We start from the raw sequence: 18,048 nt of genomic DNA, 5'->3' as shown, positions 1-18,048 counted from the left end.
AGTCATCTACAAAGAAATATTGAGAAATCCTGAAAAGAAACTATTCTTTCCAAGTCGAATTATATTTAAAAGTTAAGAGGTCTATGGAAAACAAAAGTGTGGGTAAGAAACATTGGCTACATGCCAATATCTAAAAGTAATTCTCACACAAATAATCATCTTTTTTGTCTTACAAAACAAAACCAAAAAATCCTAAAATTAATCCCACAAATGCAAGTTTGCAGAATTTAGAGTAACAAAATCAAAGCCGGTCTTGTCATCTGTACATTAATTTGATAAATCAAACTGTGTCAGAAAAACAACAGAACAATTGCATCTGCTCCTGTGCAGAACTGATGATGACTTTCAGCCCTTAAATAAAGATAACTGTTACACAGCTCTTTTTTAAAGAAAGATGTATATCCAGGAACCCAATGGAACGTTACTTCTGAAATTCCATAAAAGCTGTAAGGCAGCCAAGTGTTGATAGTATTTAGGGACAGTGACATTTACACTCTTAATGACCATCTACAGGCTTTGTGCCAATATTCAGAAAATATGCTTTTCATTGACTATAGATGAAAAGGTGAGTAAAGAAATACAATATTAAATCATATCCCAGCACAGAGCTATTATATTTGTATAAAGGAATCAGTAGTTACCTGTTGTTTTAAGTGAAGTACCACCTAGGCATTAGGCTGTAATCTAAATGTTGATAGTTCCTAATTTCAGCTCCCAAGATAAACAGAAAGAGCTTATGTATCGAGACTGATTCTCTTTGGCCGTAAAGGATACCATTTTCTCTGGGGGCAGTCTTTAGTTTGCTCTCTTCTCAGTACCAAGTCAGCGGTTTTCCTAGCAGAAGTTTCTGCTGGTGTGGTTTCTGTTTGTGCTATAAAGCTCTCAGTTTTAACATCTGGTTTCCTGTAACAACCAAAGAAGACTTCTTGGTGGACTCTCTGGAGCCAGATAATAGGCTGCATCTTTAAAACTTGGGAAAAATCCATCTCTTTGTTCAATTAATGCAGGTGAGGACTTCATGGGTTCACTGGTCTCCTTAGCTATTGTTTCTCCCCTGCATTTTAAGTTTTCCATACATGGGGCTGGATCAGGGTCATATTTTAGCTCCAATGGATGTACAACAGGGTGGTACTGCTCCAGAATTTCTTGTTTTGCTTCTGTGATTTTGATGACACATTCAAGGACCTTTCTGGGATACTGCTTATGTTTTGTGGCTATATCCACTATGATTTCATCAGTCTGGTCTTCAAGGATTGATATCAAGGTCTTTTGATATCAGAATCCATAAAGCAATTGTCTGAAGCTTCCTGCTATGCTTGCCCATGAATGCTGACATTCTTCTGCACAGCTGATTCAAAAGTCCACTGCACATCTCATGGCAAGGGTTCCCGCAACTCCCCTGGCAGCACGTCCCTGAGCTTTTGCACAAATCTGCCGCACAGTTCTAGCATTTCCATCATCTCCTGCTTTAAGGTGCAACACACTGGGAAGTCTTTTCAGGAGGTGGCAGGGACCAAGGCCCTGTCCCAGCTACACTCTCCACCTCCCGCAGCAGGGAAAGAGCCGACGACTCAAGAGCCGTCTCCATTTTTCCAGCTTGAATTGTCTGAAGAGAAGATTTTGAATGGTGATGCAATGAAGAGGGGATTTTAGATTATCTTCTCTTTTAAATAATATAAGGTTGCTATTGCAGTCTGGGTACTGCCTGCTCCTGACCCTAAATTGCACTCGAGAGACATTAAGTTTTCTATTATTCTATAATGGAAATGTAAAATAGACTGTCTCTTTAATCCAAGGTGTTAACATTCTTCACACTCTTTTGGCCAATTTTCTTAAATTATAAAGCAGTGGTTTTATAATTTGAGTGTGCATAAGAATCCCCGAGGTGGTTGTTAAAATCACATATTGTTGGGGCTCCCTGCAGAAATTTGGACTCAGTAGGTCTGGAGCAGGTCTGCGCAATAGCCTCTTAACAGGAACTCATTGAGGCAGAAGATCTGGGGCCACATTCTGCAAAACCCAGATCCAGCCTGGCCTGCAAGCCTGTTTTCCGGTGCTCAGAGGACGATATTTTCACTCATCCAGGAATCCAGGCTGGGATAATTTCCTTTCATTATCATTCTTATTAAACTCATTATTCCTTTCCTGCTGGAAAATTGGACACTGAAAAGCTGGTGTAATGTAATAATGAGGTAGAAACTTTCAGCCGTTTAAGATTAGGGCTGTCCTACTTACAGGCTCCTGTATTGAATACATCTCATTCTGCCTGCAAATTTTGTATCTAATTAAATCTATAAGGCATCCTTTTATTTTTCAAAACGTGCTTCTTTCTCTTTGTTCCATGGCTAAGACTTGATTTTTTGCTCAGGCCCCAATTTTTTCTTCCTATTGTCCAATGTCACCGGTATATGACTTTACTAGTGGTTAATGCACTGTAATTTTGGGCTTGGGTCATGATTTGACACCCCTACATCTTTCAGCCTCGCAGAGTAGATCAGTTTCTCTGGGATGCAGAGGCAGAGAGAAAGAAGAATAGAAGAAGATACTGAGATGTGCATATCCTGCAGAAGGGCCCTTGCTCCTATCCTCAGTTCTGGGTAAACCACCACCCCTACCCCTAGGCCCCACGGTGCATGATAAAACCCAAAGAGAGATTTGAATATCTCCTGTCTTTAGTATCTGTCCCACTTCCCATAATTGGATGGGTGAAGGGATGATGCAAGAGAGGAGGAAATATTAATAAAAAAATGCATCAGTTAATGCTTCAAATATCATCCCATCACCACTAATAGCCCAGGTAGTGGGGACAGAATGACAAGAGCAGCTTGAGGAAAGGCAGAATTTAAGGGACAGGCAGAGGATCAGTGATGTGTATGGAGGAGGACTGGATGGGGAAGAAGAGCCAAGCGGGGTGCCTGGAAGCGCTGGGTGCGGTGTTTCAAGAAGTCAACAGAGACTGTCTTATCAAATTAGGGCCAGTTTCCTTACTTTTAGACTAGACTTACTTTTGATGCTTTTAAGATAAGGAATGAGATGAGCAACTAAGAGATAGAACTCTCAAAGGATTATTCTGTTGCCTCTTTATTCTGCCCAAACCGTATTAACATTATTCAAATACTACCCACACAGTTTCAGTCCTGGGCAGCCTGGGAGTGTGCTGCTTGGGGGATCCTGCCATGAGGAGAGTCGCTGGCCAGGAGCCCGGTGCTGCACTGCCATGGGAAGTGGTCCAGAAACCGCACTCGGCAGGCTGCTCTGAGCCAGGGACTCAGCATAGTGGCGCTACCGGAGCTGGGCCAGTCCTTCCCACTTGTGGGGACCCTGCCAGGAGATCCTTGCTCTGGGGCTCCTTGTTGGCCTGGCTGAGGCTTTCTCCAAGCTGCACTGGAGTCTGAAGCTCTTCCTCCCCAGCCCGCCTGGCTTCTCTCTTTCCCTTCACTGTTGCCAGAGCAGCAGGCAGTGTGAGGCTCTCCCCGCCCACCCCTGCTCTCTCCTCCCTTTCTGTGTCACAGACTTTTCATGGACTTGAATTCTATCTTAACTTCTGCTTCCTGGAGGACCTGAACTGGCGCAAGTTATTTGTGAAAAATGTTTCTTCTTCTTTCATTGCCTTTGCAGTCTTGGACACACCTACACCCCCTTGTGAGAAAGCAGACCCAGGGAATCTTTGCTATAAGAACTGAGACCCTTTGCATCATGTGGTTATTGTCATTATAGCCTTAGGGAGAAAAGGGCACAGAAGCCAGGCTCGGAAAGGTCCAGATGTGAATGAAAAGTGAGAAGTGGACACTTGAAATTTGGTTGAAAAGGAAAGTGCTGTACCTACTGGGTCAACAATTTTTTTTTCTTCCTCTCTCCTTCCTTCCTTCCCCTCCCCCCTTTCTTCTCTTCTTCCTTTCTTTTCCTTCCCCTTCCTCCTTCTCCTTCTTCTTTCTTCTTCTTTTTTTTTGGCTACCCCGTGTGGCATGTGGGATCTTAGTTCCCCAACCAGGGATCGAACATGCATCCCTGCAGTGGAAGCACTGGCAGTGAGGAGTTTTAACCCCTGGACCACCAGGGAAGTCCCATCCTCACTCTTCTTCAAATTCATTTTTTTTATTCTTTTTTTTCTTAAGTCCAAGGTAACATAATATTTGACAAAAAGTTCAAACACTATAGGAATATATGGTGTAGAAAGTCCCTCATGATTCCAGCCTCTGGATAGCATGAGTTCTCAATATTGTCTGCGCATTAAAATCACCAGGGGAGATTTTTAAAAATCCTGATGCCGAGCCCACAGCCTGTGTCAAAGATACCGAGATCTCTGGGAGTGGCGCCTGGATAGCAGCGTTCTTTAAAGCTCTCTCAGTGAGTCCACAGTCAAGGTTGAGAACCATTGCTCAAAGTATGATCTGTGGGCCAGTGGCCTCCACGTTCAGCAGAGTCTCAGCTCTGCAACCCCTCTACCTACTAAATCGTAATCTGCATGCTAACAACATCCCTTGATATTTCATATGCACAATCCTTTTTTTTTTTTTTTTACATTTATGGTCAGTTGACTTTTTAAATTGAAATATAGTTGATTTACAATGTTGTGTTAGTTTCTGGTGTGCAGCAAAGTGATTTGGATATATGTATATGTATATATACATATATACACAAATATATATTCTTTTTCAGATTCTTTTCCATTATAGGTTATTACAAAATATGACTATAGTTCCCTGTGCTATACAGTAGGTCCTTGTTTTTGTCTATTTTATATATAGTGCATGTATATGTTAATCCCAAACTCCTAATATATCCCTCCCCACATTTCCCCTTTGGTAACCCATAAGTTTGTTTTCTATGCCTGTGGGTTGATTTCTGTTTTGTAAATAAGTTCATTTGTATCTCATACACACAATAAAAATTGAGCAGCACTTTTTAGAGAAAAATCGCTAAAAAGAAATCAGGAAGCCTTTTTTTTTTTTTAAAGATGGAATGAACTCATGCTTTAGGAGTTACTGAGAGGGAGAATCTTTAAAGGGAAAAGGATAGAAAGTATAAGACAGAATGTCATAATTGGTAGGGGAATGTTCCATAACAGGTGGGAGAGATGGGGGCAGCCTGTTGGAAAAAATGAACTTTGAAGAGAAAAGGGAATTTGTCTTCTTGGGACTAGGGAAGGAAAAGGGAGTGGATGATAGACTTACAGGTAGGTTTTAGTTGTGGGGGAAACTGGAAGTTGATGGTGTTGCCTCCTGATCGCCTTTGTTTTCTGCTTTCCCAGGGGAAGTAGGAGGAGAGGCCATCTGGGAAAAATGAATTGGGCGAAGAGGAATAATGGCTATTGAAGCGCTAGTATATCCCACAAGAGGTGTTACATACAAAAAGCATATATCCTCCTTTCATTAGCCCTATGACAATCATGTTACACAGACCAGGGCATCAATGCTCTGCTGGCTTCTCCTTTGCTCAGTCTCTACACAGCTATCCTGAGGTTCCCTCTCTATTTCTTCACTCCTTTAGGGACATCACTCAGTCCCCTGACTGTAAGTGTTATCTACATGACTGCCTGCACCCCCCCCCACCCGCAATCTGCATTTCTAGCCTTGACCTGTGCTGTGAACTCCATCCAATTGTTTATTCAACATTTCCATAACATGCCTGGTAGTGATTTCGGTCACAGGCAGCAATAAGGGGCAGGTTGCAGCAAGCAGCAGCGAGCAGTAGCTGGAAGCAAGATCTTAATTCTTAGTTCCCAGACCAGGAGTCCTCACCATTGGAGCACAGGGGCCAGTCGCTAGGGCCTGGGTCCCTAGTTCTTGCCTGTCTTGTCAAGAATGAATTCAGGCGAGAAGGCAGAAGGTAAAGAGAAAAGTAAAAATGTTTATTGGAAATGTAAAGTACATGCGGAAAGATGCACAGGCGAACTCAGGGAGAGTCTCCAGAGTCGCTCCTTCGGGGAGTTTCAATTCTTTATAAAGTGGTAGTCTTCCAGGTCTTTGTCTTCTTCTTGGCCAATCATATTGCTTTGATCCCAGGGTTCATTTGCCTCTGGACCCTCCCCTGGGTATGCATGCACCCCTCAATTAAGATGGATCCTATTGCAAAGGCCTTTGGGAGAGAGATAGCAAGACATTATGGTCTGGCATCCCCTGCCTTTTTGACCTCATGAAGGCTTTTACACATGTGTAGTGTCTCCCTTGTCCCAAAGATGGGGAGTGTATGACCTCTTGATCTCTAAGAGGGTTTAGCCCCTCTCTGCCCCTGCCATAAAAGTGTCCAAAAGTCCAGTTATTTACCCTATTTCTGTTGCTGTTTCTTCTATCGAGGTGCAGATCTCAAAATAGACAGGAGTCTGGTCATAAATATGCAGTCCAGAGCCCAGTAGTCTCTTGCCTTAGGAAACGTAAACAGGGGGCTGGTAAACGATGTCTGGCCTGGAGCTCATCTTCTTCTCACTCCAGAGGTGTGAACAGGCCAGTTTTAAGTGCCTAGCCTGGGGCCCATCTATCTCCTACCTCAGTAGAAATCTCAAATTTATCATGGGCAAAAGAGAACTTTTCCCAAACTTGCAACCCATTCCTCCCGGCCCCCTCCCCTAATTATAATAATGCCAAAACCCAGGACTTCTGGCAGTATGTCTTCCCTCTACCTCCCTCCACTCCAAAGTACCAAGAAGCCTTGTCCATTTGATCTCCATTGTATTCTGAGTCCATCCACTTCCCTAAGATTTCCATTCCTACCAGTCCAATCTAAGCCACCATCACCTCCTACAAGGACCACTGCAATAGAGTTCTACTTCCTCTCTCTGCTTCCACTGCTGCTGCCCTGCAGCCCTGTCTCTGCATCTCAGCCAGAGTGATGTATGTGTGTCTATACATGGCAGTTTTAAACACATACGCAAATAGAATAGTATCAGAAATCCCCTTAATCTTATCACAGCAAATCTAAAAATTATCAATAACTTGTCAATCTTATTTTATCTCTCGCCCTACCGCAACATTTTTCTTTAAAAAAAAAGAACATTTAAAAGCAAATTTAAGAGGCCGTATTATTTCAACCATGCATATTTCAGTAGATATCTCTAACAGAGGAGGATTTTAAAAATTAAAACCAGAATGCTTATTACCTTCTCAGTGCTGCGCACGTTTATATATTTGATCTCATTTAGTGTTCATAATGGTCTTGAGGGGAGGCATTGCTAGATGATTTCACCAACAGGAAAACGTGGATTTAGAGTGTGCTGGCCCAGAGGGCTGAAATTTGAAGCGTGAGTTCTCAAATTCCCTGTCTGGTGTGCATTCCACCCATCATGACTTCTCTTTCCTGTAAGTGTGAGGTCTCCTCTACTCATCCCTTAGTGGCTTACATCTAGTGATCTTGCACCCTTTTAAGAAAAGAGAAAATAAAAGTAGGAATAATCTATATTTTCAGATTTTCCCACTTAAATTTTTCTCTAAAACTTAGGAAAAACATCATTCTACTGCCATCTTCTGGACCTTTTGAATGCTAACACATCAATGACAGTATAGATCTTGTACTTGAAACCAGGTCTGTCCAACTCTTTCTAATCTAGGACTGACAGATTAAACTTTGTATAATTAAAACTACCTCTTTATTTAATTGGAAAAGTTTTTTTTTAAATTAAATATAGAGGCTAAAAAGTAGATGTATGTAGAGGTCAGTCATTTTTGTTCGTAGGGAATGGAAGCAAGAATACATAGCTAAAATTAAAGAGTAATTCAACCTTCACCTTTGGGCCATGAATTTTAATCTCTTCCAATGACACTTTGTAAAATTAATGTTAATAGAGGTGTCGGCTAGAAAAGCATTCCATTGCTGGTGAGAGTATAAATTATCACAGTCCTTTGGGAAGGCAATTCAATTGCATTTTTTAAAAAATAAAAATAAACTATCTGTGACTTTTGACCCAGTAAATTTGCTTTAGGAATTCATCCTGCATATATTCTTATCAATGTATACAAGGATGTATATATCTTTGTATAAGATGTATAATCTCATCTGCCTTATAAAGGACCAGAAAAACCCAACACGCTTAAGTAAATGATGCTACTACATCTATGCAATGTGGTTCTCTGTAGGTGCTTCAAAATCATGGTGTATTTCTAAATATGCTGGTAATAATTACTAATAATAACTGATATTATAAGAGGTTTGTTTAAAATATTTTGGCCTAGAACTGGAAGATACTATGCAAACTAAGTACTCTTTCATATTTTTTACTAACAGATATTTATCTAGCAGAAACTACATTTGTATTTCTGTCCCTAGAAGAGTGATACACTCAGCTTTTAAAAAATGGAACATGAGACAATAAAGTCCTCAATCTTAGCTTCATAATCTATGGTACAATAAATAAGATAAAGATAATTTGAGTGTAAGTTATATTGCGTGGTTTCTCCTCAAGAAAAATTTAAACTAACAGGAAGAAAAGCTTAGTGCTCTGTGAAATCCATGCCATGAAGCCAAATTTACAGTGCAATGTATTTTTACTTAACTTTATTATGTAATAATAAAAGATTGACTAGTCACAGTAATCATGACTGGTATTTATCAAGTCTTTCCTATGTACCAAGTGCTGTCCTAAGTGCTTAGCATGTGAGAAGTCAGTTGGTCTCCATGACTTTGGAAAGATAGTATACAGACAATATTTCTATTTGGTGAAACTGAGAGTGAAGAAAGTTAAGTGAGTTAAGTTAAGCACATGGTCAAATCCGGAATTAAGTTCAAATATTCTGAATTTGGATGCAGTGCCTTTTTTTTTTTTATTACACGCAAGTGAGTCAGAAGGGAAAAACATATAGATGCAAATGTCTATATTAGAATGCTTGGTAATATAAATGAAGGGCCAAGTACACCACCTGGTACATTGTATTGATAACTACTCAAAAAAGGTTGACTATAACTCTTGCTATTTTTATTACGTTGAGAGGACAGTGAGGGTAAGTCTTTGTCCAAGTGACACAGGCAGGTTTCCTTCCCACTCAACGCTCCCACTGAAAATTCTCAATTGTGTTGTAATGTATTCATACTCACATGAAGTGTGAGTCTCATGAAGGCAGGAGTTGTCTCTGTTCTGTTCACTGCTGTCTCCTGAGGCCTATGAGACAGCTCGTATTAACTGCTCAGCAAACATTTGACACCTAGATTGAGGAAGCAGAAGGTTTTCTTGCTCCTTTTTTCTTCTTTTTGACCGTGACATGTTAACCTACTATTGTTTTACTCTTCTGTATAATTTGTACACTTCAGAGCAGTGCTTTCCAAGTTTTACTGGTTATGAAACTTCCTGGGGTCTTGTTAAACATGTAGATACCAGGAAAAAAGTAGATCCTCAGAAAGTTCCACTATGTATTTTTATACCCCCATACATGAACCTCCACCCCAAATTTGGTTTGGACGTCAAGACTGATGATGCCATACTATAGCAAAAGAGTATCATAATATATAATGAAGTTTTCTGGGGATAAAAGACCTGGGTGGGCTTTCCAGTGGGTCCACATATGGCTTGAGAGCAGGGAAAAAGAGGCCTGGGGTTTTGTCCTGTTTAGGGAGAAGGGCTGGACTAGGTCCCTTTCAGGAAGTTGTACACACCACCTTTGCTGATATCACTTTGGCCAGAAGTTAACAATATGGCCTCACCTAACTGCAAGGGAGATAATAACATGTAGTCTTTATTCCAAGCTATTGTATGCCCAGTTCAACATCAGAGTTCCATTGCTATATAACAAGGGGAGAATGAACATAAAGGGACCAGAAACAGTCTCTGATCCAGTTATTACATAGACATTAGCTGGAATAACATCAATTATTTCAGATCACCTGTGTATGGTTTACTACTCATAATTTCTAGTTAGTGTTCCAATGGTTGCTATTTTTGTAACTTACTCTGGGTTTTACGTATTGAAGTATTTATTTATTTATTGGCTGCGTTGGGTCTTCGTTGCTGCACATGAGCTTTCTCTAATTGTGGCGAGTGGGGCTACTCTTCATTGTGGTGCGTGGGCTTCTCACTGTGGTGGCTTCTCTTGTTGTGGAGCTCGGGCTCTGGGGGCACGGGCCTCAGTAGTTGTGGCACATGGGCTCAGTAGTTGTGGCTCACAGGCTCTAGAGCTCAGGCTCAGTAGTTGTGGTGCACAGGCTTAGTTGCTCCACGGCATGTGGAATCTTACCAGGGCAGGGCTCGAACCGGTGTCCTCTGCATTGGCAGGCGGATTCTTAACCACTGTGCTGCCTAGGAAGTCCATTCTGGGTTTTAGTATGTTCCATAGCAATGCTTGGTGAGCTGGGGAGATGTAGCTTGATGGAAAATATCATTTATTTATTTCTGGCAATGTGCCAGGCACCTGATTGGATACTTTCACATATCTTTTCTCACTTGGAAGAGCCAAGAGAGTGATAAGAAGAAAGAGTTCTCTCATCCAAGGTCGACTACAGGCAAAGTAAAGTAGCATTTCTTTTCTTTTTTTCTTTTTGCATTTAATAATATTTTATTTATTTATTGAAGTATAGTTTATTTACAATATTCTGTTAGTTTCAGGTGTACAGCAAAGTGATTCATATATATATATATTCAGATTATTTTCTATTACAGGTTATTACAAGATATTGAATATAGTTCCCTGTGTTATACAGTAAATCCTTGTAGCTTATCTATCATGTGTACAGTAGTGTATATCTGTTAATCCCATACTCCTAATTTATCCCTCTTCCCCTTTCCCCTTTGGTAACCATACATTTGTTTCCTATGTCTGTGAGTCTGTTTCTGTTTTGTATATAGATTCATTTGGGCTATTTTTCAGATTCCACATATAAGTGATATCATGTAATGTTTGTCTTTCTCTGTCTGACTTACTTCACTTAGTATGATCTTCTCTAGGTCCATTCATGTTGCTGCAAATGGCAATATTTCATTTTTTTTATGATTGAGTAATATTCCATGGTATATATATATATATATAGATATATATATATATACCACATCTGTTTTACCCATTCATCTGTTGGTGGACACTTAGGTTGCATGTCTTGACTATTGTAAATAGTGTTGCTATGAACATTGGGGTGAATGTATCTTTTCAAATTAGAGTTTTCATATTTTCCGGATACATGCCTAGGAGTGGGATTGCTGGATCATATGGTAGCTCTATTTTTAGTTTTTGAAGGAATTTTCCATACTGTTCTCCATAGTGGCCACACCAATTTTTCCCACATCCTCACCAGCACCTCTTAGTTCTTGTCTTTTTGAGAATAGCCATTCTGACCTGTGGGAGGTAATAAGTAAGGTAGTTTTTCTTTTTTTGTGACTTGTGCTTTCCTTTTCAATAGATCTTTCCTAATGTGTGTTCTGTGTGTGTTTCTACAGCAGAATGGCCAATGTAGAGCATAACTGAACATATTCAACTGTGCAAAATGGTACATAGGACTTAAGTTCAAATGGAATCATAATTTGTTGAAATAAATACTTGAACATAACTTGAGGTCTTACAGAACAGTGTTTCAGTTAGATGACCTTTAAATCCAATTGGCTGAGCTGCCTTATCTCTAGAGCCCAGATTACAGTTACCCTTTCCCTGCCCAAACTAAAACAGTCAATATGTGGAAGGATCAGGGCCAATGGTTGGGGCAATCATAATTGAGTCCTGTTTCTAGAGCTTTCCCTAGCACCCTGCAAATCTAACCTGCCTTGGATGAAAAGACACCAGAAATTTCTCAAAGGCCAGTGGTTCACATGGTAAGTGTGCTGAGTATTCTACATGATTCCCTTGGTTCCCATTTCATGTTAGACAGCATCTAGATGGCTTTCTTCAATTTATCGTACAGGACAAACACAGGGACTCCATTCATCTTCTAAGAATTTTGAATCAAGCACCTAGGAAAAGGCTTACCCACTGCCTTTTTGAAAACCTTCCTCCAGCATTCAAAGACCCCAATAGACACACATCAACTCCTTTGTGCCCACATTACAACATCAACTACTGGCTCACAGTGTCATGGGGGTAGGAAACCACCTCGGCTTTTAAATTCTGCTGCCTTGGTAGATTTTTCAGCATCAGATACAAATTGGGTTCTGGGAAAATACGATGACAGAAGAAGAGGAGTGAAGTGACTATAGCTATTCCACAGAGGACCACTTTGCTAGCAAAATGCCTCTGATGTTGTGTGTGTTCGTGTCCATCCTGAGAATCCCGGCTTGTAGTTATCCTTAAAGCAAAGTGAACGGCTCAATCAAGGAAACATCTGTAGACACTTGTCATGGTGCCCTTCCAGAAGGAACACACCTCCTATCCTTTAGGAAGATGGAATATACAATCCACAATGCCTTTGTAGAGGGAGTCAGCAGTAACCTGTCAGCTCACATGCTGCAGCTTAACCCACTCGATTGGACCACTGCAGCCTTGGAGATGGCAGTAGTGATGCTGCAGTCAAGAAATCCTTGTAAAGTAGATGACCTCTCAATTTTTAATCTTTTTTTTTTTTGGCTGTGCTTTGTGACATGTGGGCTTTTAGTTCCACATCCAGGGATTGAACCTGAGCCCCCTGCAGTGGAAGTGCAAAGTCTTAACCACTGAACTACCAGAGAAGTCCCACTTTTTAACCTTATTTTATTCCAGTTTTATTGAGACATAATTGACATAAGGCACTGTATAAGTTTAAGGTGTACAGCATAATTATTTGACATATACATTATGAAATGATTATCACAATAAGTTTAGCAAACATCCATCATCTTCTATAGATACAAAATTAAAGAATAAAAAAATTGTTTTTTTCTTGGAATGAGAACTCTTAGATTTTACTCTTTTAACTACAACTTTCATATATAACATACAGCAGTGTTAATTGTATTAATCACATTGTACATCACATCCCTGGTACTTATTTATCTTATAACTGGAAATTTGTACCTTTTGACTGCCTTCATCTGAATCTGTTCTAGAAGAATCAGGCTCAATATAACTCCTTTCTTTACCTGGGAGTTTAAACCATCAGTGGCATTTTTTCCATATATTTTTGAAAGATGCTCTCCTATGGAATATAAACTGTTTTACAAATTCAATTTTATTTATGGGCAGCATCATATTTTTTATACTCTTGCTGAAGAAATTTAGGGTAAATGGAAGGTTGGTTTTACCTTTTCTTTTTTTAACCAAAAGGGCACATCACTCAGCAGACAGCTTAGTTGTTATGAGAGTAAAAATAAGTTCCTCCAGTATAAGGTGTGGGGAACCTATTGGATCAAAAAGGATAATAAGCTTTCTTCTTGAAATAGGCCTAATCAATATGCTTTATTGTACTTTATTAGGACATTCATCAATAATGAATCAAATACAAGGCAAACTTTTCCTGAGAGAGTTAGAAACTCTCTGGCTGGAGTTAACCCTGGGATCTGGGGTTGTGTCTATGAATGTTATTTTCAAAATGCTCTGAGTACCCACCTTGGGCCCAAATGCAGAGCATCATTGGGCCTTGGAAATGTTCTTGTTTGGGGAAACTTAAATATCTCTGCTGGAACAAGGGTCCCGTAATCACTCCACCATGCAATGCTTAATTGTAAAGGGAGTGGGGATGTGATCTCACTGAGAGCAGGGCTGTTTCTAAGCAGAGTTTTTAAGGATAATGAAGGCTGACTCCTCAGGTTCCAGCTGTGAGTTAACAAGATGGAATTTGGTCAACAGTTGGAGGTGTTGGCCTCAGTTAGGAACATGCAGAGTTCACCCGTGGCAACAAAGGGTAAGGCAGAGTATTTGGGCTCAGATACTGGTAGGTGCAGTGGCTCAGTGGGAGTGTGTGGAAGTCCTTTGTAATGGATTCCACTTTTTCAATGAAATAAGAAAGCCATCTATTAAGAACAAATGTGAGATAGATCTTGAACATAAGAGGGGGAAAGTAAGTATGAAATAATTATCCACAAGTCTTTCAGTGTAAGGATTCTTGGATTCTTTCAGTCTAAGTTATACATAGCAGCTTTCTACCTATTAGGAATAATATCCCAATTATCAATATTAAGTAGAAATCAGTAAGGAAAGATTCCTGACAAGATGAATAAGAAAGGAATGTCATAGGGCATAGACAAGCAAGACAAACACTGGTTAAGCCCAGTATTGATTCTACTAAGCCTCATAGGGCTAAGAGACAGCTCTGTTCCTGCTACTTGAAATCTTGTTAGCATCAACTCACCCATCTTTATGTCCACCTCAAAAGACACCAGTTTATTTCCAGGGCTGAGGATTGGAGCAGAGGCTCTTTTTCTTGTCCAGAATGGCTGCCTGAGAGTATTCTGAACCATTGTGCTTTGATAGGCATCCCAGGGATTCTGGAGATTAAAAAGACTCAGTGTGAGTCCAAAGTTATCTTCTTTCTCTTCAGGGCTTCTAGTAGACAAATGTGAGGTAGAATTTCTAGCTGAGTTAGAAGTATAAAGAAGCAATACGCTGTAACCAGAGAGGAAATACACTGGTTTTGTGGGGGTATGTGGAAGCTCTCTCTTTTGATTCAATTTTCTCAGTGAGGTAGAGAAGAAGGTTGTTACCAGAGAGTGAGTTTGTGGACAAAGGTTTAGAAAAAGAAGTGTGAAATAGTCACAGTGAACAATTGAATGGACTAGACAAAGTAGTGTGATTACCATTTAAAGGCCCACTTGAGGTTCATGGTCATCGACTTAAAAGGAGACCAACCACAAGGTACAGGAAGAGAACATGGAAGACTGAATTTAACAAGAGTTGTGATTTTGACATATATATTAGGGATAACTGACGGGGTGGAATGGGGAGAACTGGCAAGTGTAGTTTTGACTATAAGAATCCAAAAATTCTCACTCTGAAACACTTGTGGATAACTGTTTCATCCTTCTTCTCTCTTTTAATCCATCCTATCATAAGAAAATATATTTGTATTTCTTGTATTTGCATGAAAGAAACACTGGAAAGACACCCCAAACAAACACAAATGGTTACTTATACAAATACTTACCAACAGGAGGGTAAGGGGACAGAAATGGAGTCCTTCTAATCCTTCTGAAACTTTTCTCAAAAATAGAAGAGGAGGGAACATGTTCCAACTCACTCTAGGAGGCCAGTATTACTCTGACATGAAAACCAGAGAAAGATATAGCAAGAAAAGAAAGCTACAGAACAAAATCCCTTATTAGAATAGACAAAAAGTTCCTCAAGAAAATACTAGTAAACTGAACCTAGCAAATATGAAAAGGATTATATACCATGGCCAAATGAGGGTTTATTCCAGGAATGCAAGGTCGATTCAACATATGAACATTAATCAAGGTAATACAAGAGTGAGTCAAAAATTATCCACACTCTGGCTGTAGAATTTATTTTAATTAACTTTTAGAAAAAACAAAGACATCATTTTTCAACTCAGTCTCCTTGCTTTTCAGTACGCTTTATCCATCTGTCAACAAGCTTTCGTATTCCCTCATTAAAAAATGTTTTAGGTTGGTACACTTTAAATATATGCAGTTTATTGTATGTTAATTGTATCTCAATAAAAGTTCTTAAAAAAATAAGCAGCAGGATATGTATGTAAAAAATATTTGAAAATATTTTTAGGTGGAAATTCAGTTAATGTTAAGAAAAGCATCTGTGACATCTATTTATTAAAATTTAGTGTTTATTAAAATAAAAAAAATGTTTTAGGCTGAGCTGCGAGCCACGAATGTACCGTTGTCTTCACTTCTTCATCAGAAGTGAAACTTTGTCCTCGTAGGGCTGATTTCAGGGGACCAAACAGGTGAAAGTCAGATGAAGCAAGGTCAGGACTATAGGGAGGATCCTTTAACACCTCAAAATGAAGTAATCCATGACAGACTTAGGTTTTGAAAAGTTTGTGCAAGATGGTACTGAAACAACTCACAGCAGAGCATAAACAGAAGCGTTTGGATACCTGCAAACAAAGTTTGGACCGATACTCTAAGGAAGGTGAAAGTTTCTTAAAGAGAATCATTACTGGTGATGAGACATAGACTCATCACTATGAGCCTGAGAGTAAATAGCAGAGTATGGAATGGAAACATCCTCAATCGCTGACCAAGAAAAAGTTCAAAAGTCAACCATCAACTAAAAAAATTCATGCTTACAGTTTTCTGGGATTTTCAAGGGCCAGTATTGGAACATTATCAGGAAAAAGGTTCAAAAATCAACAGTGCTTGTTACAGTGAGATGCTTATTGAAGAGCTGAAGCCTAACTTCGGATTAAACACAGAGGACTGCTATCCAAGGGCATTGTTATCTTGCATGACAATGCACGTCTGCACATTTCTGCCCACATTGTCAACAATCTGCAAAAATTTCGTTTTGAGGTGTTAAAGCATCCTCCTCATAGTCCTGATCTTGCTCTATTGGTGCATTCATGGCTCACAGTTCAGCCTAAAATATTTTTTAATGAGGAAATATGAAAGCTTGTTGACAGATGGACAAACTGTGTTGAAAAGCAAGGAGATTGTGTTGGAAAATGATGTATTTGTCCTTTCTAAAAGTTAATTAAAATAAATTCTACAGCCGGAGTGTGGATAATTTTTGACTCACCCTCATACATCATAATTAAATGAATAAAGGACAAAAAGCACACAATCATCTCAACAGATGAAGAAAAAACTTTTGACAAAATCCAACACCATTTTATGACATAAACACTTAACAAAATAGGAGTAGAAGGGAACTTCTCCAACATGATAAAGAGAATTTATGAAAGACCCACAGCAAACATCACATTTAATGGCAAAGGATTTAAAAAAGCTTTCCTCCTAAGATGAGGATTTTCAACAAGGATGTTGAGATAATTCAGTGGGTAAATAACAGTCTCTTTAGCAAATGGTACTAGAACAACTGAATATCCATAGGCAAAAGAATGAAGTTGGACCCCTACTTCAGACCATATACAAAATTAACTCAAAATGAATGAAGACCTAAAAAGAGGTGTGAAACTCTTTGATAAAATATAGGGCTAAATATTCTTGACCTTGGATTTGACAGTGGATTCTTAAATATGACACCAAAAGCAAGGGAACAGCAAAAAAATTAGATAAATTGGACTTCATCTAAACTAAAAACTTTTGTCCGTGAATGGACACTATAAAGAAAGTGAAAAGACAACCTACGGAATGGGAGAAAATATTTGTAAATTATATGTCTGACAAGGGTCAGACAGTAACTAAAATATGCAAAGAACTCTTACAACTCAATAATAAAAAAACAAGAAACCAAATTAAGAAAATAGGTAAAGGACATTTCTCTGAAGAAGAAATACATATAGCCAAAAGGCACATGAAAAGATACTCAATATTATTAGTTATTAGAGAAATAAAAATCAAAGCCACAATAAGATACCATTTTGTATCCTCTCAGATGGCTATAATTAAAAAAGGACAGTAAGAAGTGTTGCTGAGGTTGTGGTGGGAATGTAAAATGGTGCAGCTGTTTTTGAAAACAGTTGGGTAGTTCTTCAAAATGTTAAACAGAGAGTTACCATATGACCCAGTAATTCTACTCCTAGGTATAGTCTCAAAAGACTTTGGAGACACGTGTCTATATAAAAACTTCTATATGAATGTTCACAGCAGCATTATTTATAACAGCCCCAAAGTGAAACATCTCAAGTGTCCATCAACTGATGAATGGATAAACAAAATGTGGTATAGCCACAGACTATTACTCAGCCATAAAAAGGAATAAAGTACTGATACATGCCACAACATGGGTGAACCCTGAAAACACTATGCTAAGTGAAGAAGTGAGACACAAAAAGCCACAGATTATATGATTCTATTTATATAAAATGTCTAGAAGAGGCAAACCCATGGAGACAGAAAGTAGATTAGTGGTTTCCAGTACTTAGAAAGGTGTGGAAAATAGAGAGTGACTGCTAATGGTTACAGGATATCTGTAGATTGTGGTGATGGCTTCACAATCGTATGAATATTTTTTAAACCACTGAATTATACACTTTAAATGGGTGAGTTTTATGATGTATGAATTATATCCCCACACACAAATACACCAGACAGAAGATAGAGAGTAGAAGATATGGAGGGCTTGGCTAACACTG

At 39.2% G+C, this 18,048-nt stretch overlaps 1 pseudogene; it reads right to left on the bottom strand.

Moving 5' to 3' along the window:
- Nucleotides 1–734: 734 nt before the first annotated feature.
- Nucleotides 735–1,588, bottom strand: LOC130837411 (kinetochore-associated protein NSL1 homolog; annotated as a pseudogene).
- Between the last annotated feature and the right edge of the window lie 16,460 nt (nt 1,589–18,048).

This window comes from Hippopotamus amphibius, chromosome 15, assembly GCF_030028045.1.
Source record: "Hippopotamus amphibius kiboko isolate mHipAmp2 chromosome 15, mHipAmp2.hap2, whole genome shotgun sequence".
NCBI classification, from domain to species: Eukaryota; Metazoa; Chordata; class Mammalia; order Artiodactyla; family Hippopotamidae; genus Hippopotamus; species Hippopotamus amphibius.
This window is presented reverse-complemented; position numbering and strand designations above follow the sequence as displayed.